Source organism: Echinops telfairi, unplaced genomic scaffold, assembly GCF_000313985.2.
Source record: "Echinops telfairi isolate 266 unplaced genomic scaffold, ASM31398v2 ScPeMD7_12;HRSCAF=54, whole genome shotgun sequence".
Taxonomy (NCBI): domain Eukaryota; kingdom Metazoa; phylum Chordata; class Mammalia; order Afrosoricida; family Tenrecidae; genus Echinops; species Echinops telfairi.
The window spans coordinates 4,035,752-4,040,582 of record NW_022103909.1 but is presented as its reverse complement, the minus strand read 5'-3'; the positions used below and the strand labels follow the sequence as shown (position 1 = coordinate 4,040,582).

The 4,831-nt window shown below is 52.5% G+C and overlaps 1 protein-coding gene across 3 annotated transcripts in view; it reads right to left on the bottom strand.

Annotated features, from left to right (window-relative positions):
• Nucleotides 1-652, bottom strand: part of MCRS1 (microspherule protein 1) — a 7,208-nt gene extending 6,556 nt beyond the window's left edge. For all 3 annotated transcript variants that reach the window (XM_045287281.1, XM_004711404.2, XM_045287282.1), the window contains exon 1: nt 567-652. The gene's annotated coding sequence lies outside the window, so the exon portion shown is untranslated. The remainder of the gene's footprint in view (nt 1-566) is intronic.
• Between the last annotated feature and the right edge of the window lie 4,179 nt (nt 653-4,831).

The window sequence follows — 4,831 nt, the reverse complement described above, 5'->3', positions numbered from 1 at the left end:
AACGGGTTCCGCCCCATCAGACCAGGCTGCTCTTAACGCAGCTTCTGGTCCGGCCTCAGGGGCGCTCAGGGTGCCATTCCGGCCGGAAGGCTTGGCACCGGGAGACAGGAGGGCGAAGGGGCCAGGTCTGCGGGTGGACCGAGGCTGGGTCTGCATTCCCTCCCGCGGCCCTGTGCCCCTCGGTCTCCCCCGAGTGCACTCGCTGGGAAGGGAGTGTCAGGCCAGGCTTGTTTCAGAGGTTCGGGGTCCAACGCCGAGGGTCCGGTAAACCCTCCTGCCCGCGCGGGGACTAAAGTGTAAGCACCATCGGCTAGCCGCTAAGGGGGCAAATCCCAGGTCAATGCTACGGAACCTTCGCCCAGCCACATTCACGCATGCGTAACACCTCAGGCCAGTTTCCAGCCCAGTCCGGCCCACGCATGCGCAGGTTTTCGGGGCGCTACAGGGGCGGGGCCCCAACCTTGAGGCGGCGGGCGGGGAGGGCCCACGCCCAGAGGCATTCTGAGAAATTGCCTTCCGCCTTTAACGCCGCTCAAAACCCTCAGGGGCAGACCGCGACGTCTTACCATTCCTAGGCTGCCAGCTCTAAAAATTTCTCCGCGGCGACAGCAGCAGCAGCCGCAGGGCCAAAGCCGGCTTCCGCGAAGAGCATCTACTTCCGGGTTACGGACCGGAGGCTGGGCGACCTCTTCCGGTTCGTCCAGGGAACTCGAGGGAGGGAGGCGGAGCTGGGCGAGTGAGCGTGTCACGGCTTTCCCAGTGGAGACGGCACGTGAGGAAGAGGCGAGGATGACAGGCTCGGGAGAAGCTCCCGGAGCTCCGAGGACTCGGGGCGGAGCGGCGCAGGCGGGGGCGCTGCCCCCGGCGGGCGGAGCCTCCGGTTTCCCTTCAGAGGGCGAATTCCCTCGTTCGTGTGGGATCTTTCGGGAGTTCCACAGGAAAGACGTTTGAAACCCCGCGTCCATCCAGTCGATGCCGACGCATGGCAGAACTGTGGATTTCCGAGACCAGAGCAGTGGACGGAAACAGAAAACCTTGTCTTTCTCTCAGGAGCGGCTGGCGGGTTTAAACTGCTGACCTTGGGGATCGTGATCCCCAAAGCGTAACCTCTATACCACCAGGGCCCCTCTTTCTCAACTCACTACCATCGAGTCAATGCGACTCGTAGCTCCGCCCTGTGGGTTTCCGACTCTAACTTTATGGGAGTAGAAAGTCCAGTCTTTCTGCGGCCGAGCTGCTGGTGGTTTCGAACTGTGAACCATCCGGACAAACGCGTAACCACTACACCACCAGGGCTCCATTAGGCCTTTAAAAATCCTAACCCCAGTTTCCGGGCATCCACTCGTGTGTCAGACCTAAGACTGGGAGGTAATGTTGAGCTTGCTTTAGCTGGCGAGATGCAGCATAGAGCAGGGGCAGGTGGTTGCTGGTTGAGGAACAGAGGGAGGGTCCCATTGCTGGAAGAGAAGCTGTGGGGAGGAAGCAATCGGTGCCCAGCTGTGTACCCACTGGGCTGTTCTTGGCAAATCAGAGTGTGCTTCTGAGGGAACCTTGGGACGGGAGAGGAGCTTATTAGGGAGGGTAGGAGACAGGGACTAAAGAGGCTGCTCTGGGGAACCAGTCTGTTCTGTTGTGTTTATGCTGCCTTGGGGGGGCAGGGCGGGTGGTGTTGGGGCACAAGAAGGTATCCACCCCAGGGACATAGATTTCTACTTAAAATACAGAAGTTCCAGTGCCAAAGCTATCCCGGGGCTCACTACCGGGATAATGATGGAATTCAAGTGTTAAAAGGGACAGTGGCCCCTCGGTCTCAGTGAATGAGAGCCTTCTGCCTCAAGAGTGCCCCCCTCTTACTGTCCTGTAAGCAGGCTTCAAGTTGATGTACTTACTTTGTCTCCCATGAAATCTTTGTGAGACACCAGGTGGTGGGCTGTATGGACTACACTAGCTCTCGGAGGTCATCCAAGAGGCATTCTCAAGGAGAGATCGGTTGAAGTTTGACAGCCGATAAGAGACTAGCCCCCCCCCCAAAAAAAAAAAAAGACAAACCAAAACCAGACCACTGCCATCCAGCGACAACAACTCATGGCATTCTGGCTATATATTGGGGACAGATAGCCTCATCTTTCAGGGAGCAACTGGTAGGTTTGAAGAGCCAACCTTGCAATTCAGGACTCACTGACAGCACCACCAGGGCTTCTGATCTAAAACCAAACTCACTGCCATCCAGTTCATGCCAACTTATCGCGACCCCTGGGAATTTGAGACTGGTTCCTGTTTAAGGGAGGAGAAAGCCCAGTGTTCCTGCAGACTCAAACTGCTGACTTTGCCGTTTGAATTCCAATGTGTAACCACTCCCACCAGGAGCCACGCAAAAAATGGGATAAGATGTCCCAGGCAGAAGCGACAGCCTGGCGGTGAGGTGCAAACGCAGTTAGCATGATGCACAGAAAGAGGCCCAGAGTGGCTGGAGCAGGGTGTGAAGGGAGACGCAGACATGGCGGATCACACCTGACCTTGATGCATCGGGTGGGTATTTGAAATCTGTCATTGCATATTAGAAAGCTCTTAAAGGATTCTAACCCACGGTTTGGCATGATTACCTTTTAAATGATCCCTCTGCTGAGGGGAATGGATTGTAGGGGTGAGAGAGGAAGCAGGGAGATCCGATAAAATGCTAGGCTACATTCTATGCATGTAGCAGGGTGTGGGCCGCGCAGTGGAGATGGATCTGAACAGTGACCTTGAGATATGGAAATAGAATCACAAGGACCGGATTGGATGTGGGATATGAGGGGAAGGGAGAAACCAAGGATGAGACCTACGGTTTAGTCTTGAGGAGCTGGGTGGATACAGAATCTGAGCCCACCTTACAAGCTCCTCCATGATACCTTGGTCCAAATCCCCCTCCATCATCTCTCACCTGGACTGTTGCAGGAACTCCTTAGCTGTTCTCCTGACTTGCGTCCTTACCTCCCTTCCATTTCTTCACAGCACCCAGGCTAAACCAAACCAAACCAACTCACAGCCATTGAGTCAACACCAACTCATAAGGACCCTAGAGAACAGGATAGAACTGCCCCTGTGGGTCTCTGAGCTGTCTCCTCCTGTAAAAAGCAGCCAGGCTACTCCTATTACAATGGGAGTCTGCTCCCATCACACCTTTGTTCAAGATCTTCCCATGAGGGAAAGCCAATGGTGTAGCCCTCATTACCTCTCTGACTTCATCCTCTGCTCATCTTCCTTCCCGACATCACCCCTCCCCCCCTTTCATAACTTCAGATCTTTCCCCTACACTCCCTCCCTCTCCCCTGGTGCCTCTCCTCCCACGTATAGTCTGATGTGCCATTTCTCTTTTCCTGTTTATCGTGTGTCCCCCACCAGAAAGACTGCAAGTTCTAGGAACACAGGGATGTATGGCTGTTTTGCTCACAGCTCTAGTGAGCACTTCATAAATATTTGTTAAATAAGTTTACTGAGAGAGAGTCCATGGGAGGAGCAGGTTTGTACAGAGGCAGAAGTGAAGAGTTCTGTTTGCACATGTTTCGCTGGAACGAGATGCCTGTGAGGTGAAGATGTGAAGCCGAGAGGTGGAGGCAAGGGGACAAATCTGGACAGTTATTGGCAGCAGCTGCTGAATCTACCTTCATCTCCTGACAAATCCCACACTCAATGATGCCCAGTCCTACGCCATCCCCAAGCTCAATGACGGATGGGACTATACGGTCGGTAGGAAAGGCTGGGGACTTAGAGCATGCACCAGCATGAGTGGCTACTGGGCAAAGCAGAAAGCCATACACAAGTCCAAGAGAGGAAGCAGCTCAGAAAAGACCCGAGATGATCTATGCTTTCTGGCAGCCCTGGCTCACGGATTGGCTCAGTCCGATCAGGAAGTGGCTGGGGAGGCAGGCTTGTGAACTACCTGGCTGAGTGTGAAAGAAGCGTTTCAACCCAGAGCTGATCCACAAAGACTGGGGTGGGGTGTGTGTGTGTGTGTTTGTTCTTCCAAAAAGCAGGGTCTCAAAGATATAGGTGTACACTTAATGCCCACTGCAGAATTAGTCACAAGAGCCAAGAGTGGAAGTAACCTCTCGGCCCATAAATGAATGGATAAGCAAAGTGTGGCACATGCATGCCATGGGATCTTCCTCAGTCAGACAGAGAAGTGGCGTTCTGGGACATGCTGCTGTCACCACAGGATAAACCTGGGAAATGTGCCAACTGAAATAAAGCAACACTGAAGGACAACTTGTGTGTAATCCCCCTGACATGAAACATCTAGAAGTGGCAAAAGCTTAGAGACCAAAGAAGACGTGACCAGGAGTTGGGAGGAAGGGGGACAGGGAGAGATTGCTTAAAAGGTACTAAGTTTGTTTGGGGGTGATGAAGAGCTTTGGAAATAAATGCAACAGAACCCTGATACGCGACTGCATTAGCACTCAGCATAATCGGATTTCAACACGGAATGTGGACAAAAGTTTGCACCGGAGCTCAAACGAAACACCGGGATCCAACCCGATGCACATGACTTTTGTAAATGAAACCAGTTCTTGTTTCGATCACTCCGTGCTAGTTGGTGTTAGCACGTGTTGTTTAAACCTTTGGGGGCTGTGTTCCAAGCATCTTGCTAGAATTTTCTTAGTTTTTGTGGCTTTTTGGACTTTTTAGATAAAAAACATGGGTCCTAAGAGTTTTTTGAAAGGAATCATCATGATAAGGAACTGTTTAACAGTGCTATCGATATTGTTGATGCTAATTTAGTAAACCCTTTTAGAAACAGTTAAGGAAATGCCAACAGCAGACCACATTAGAGATTTTTTTTTTTTTTTTT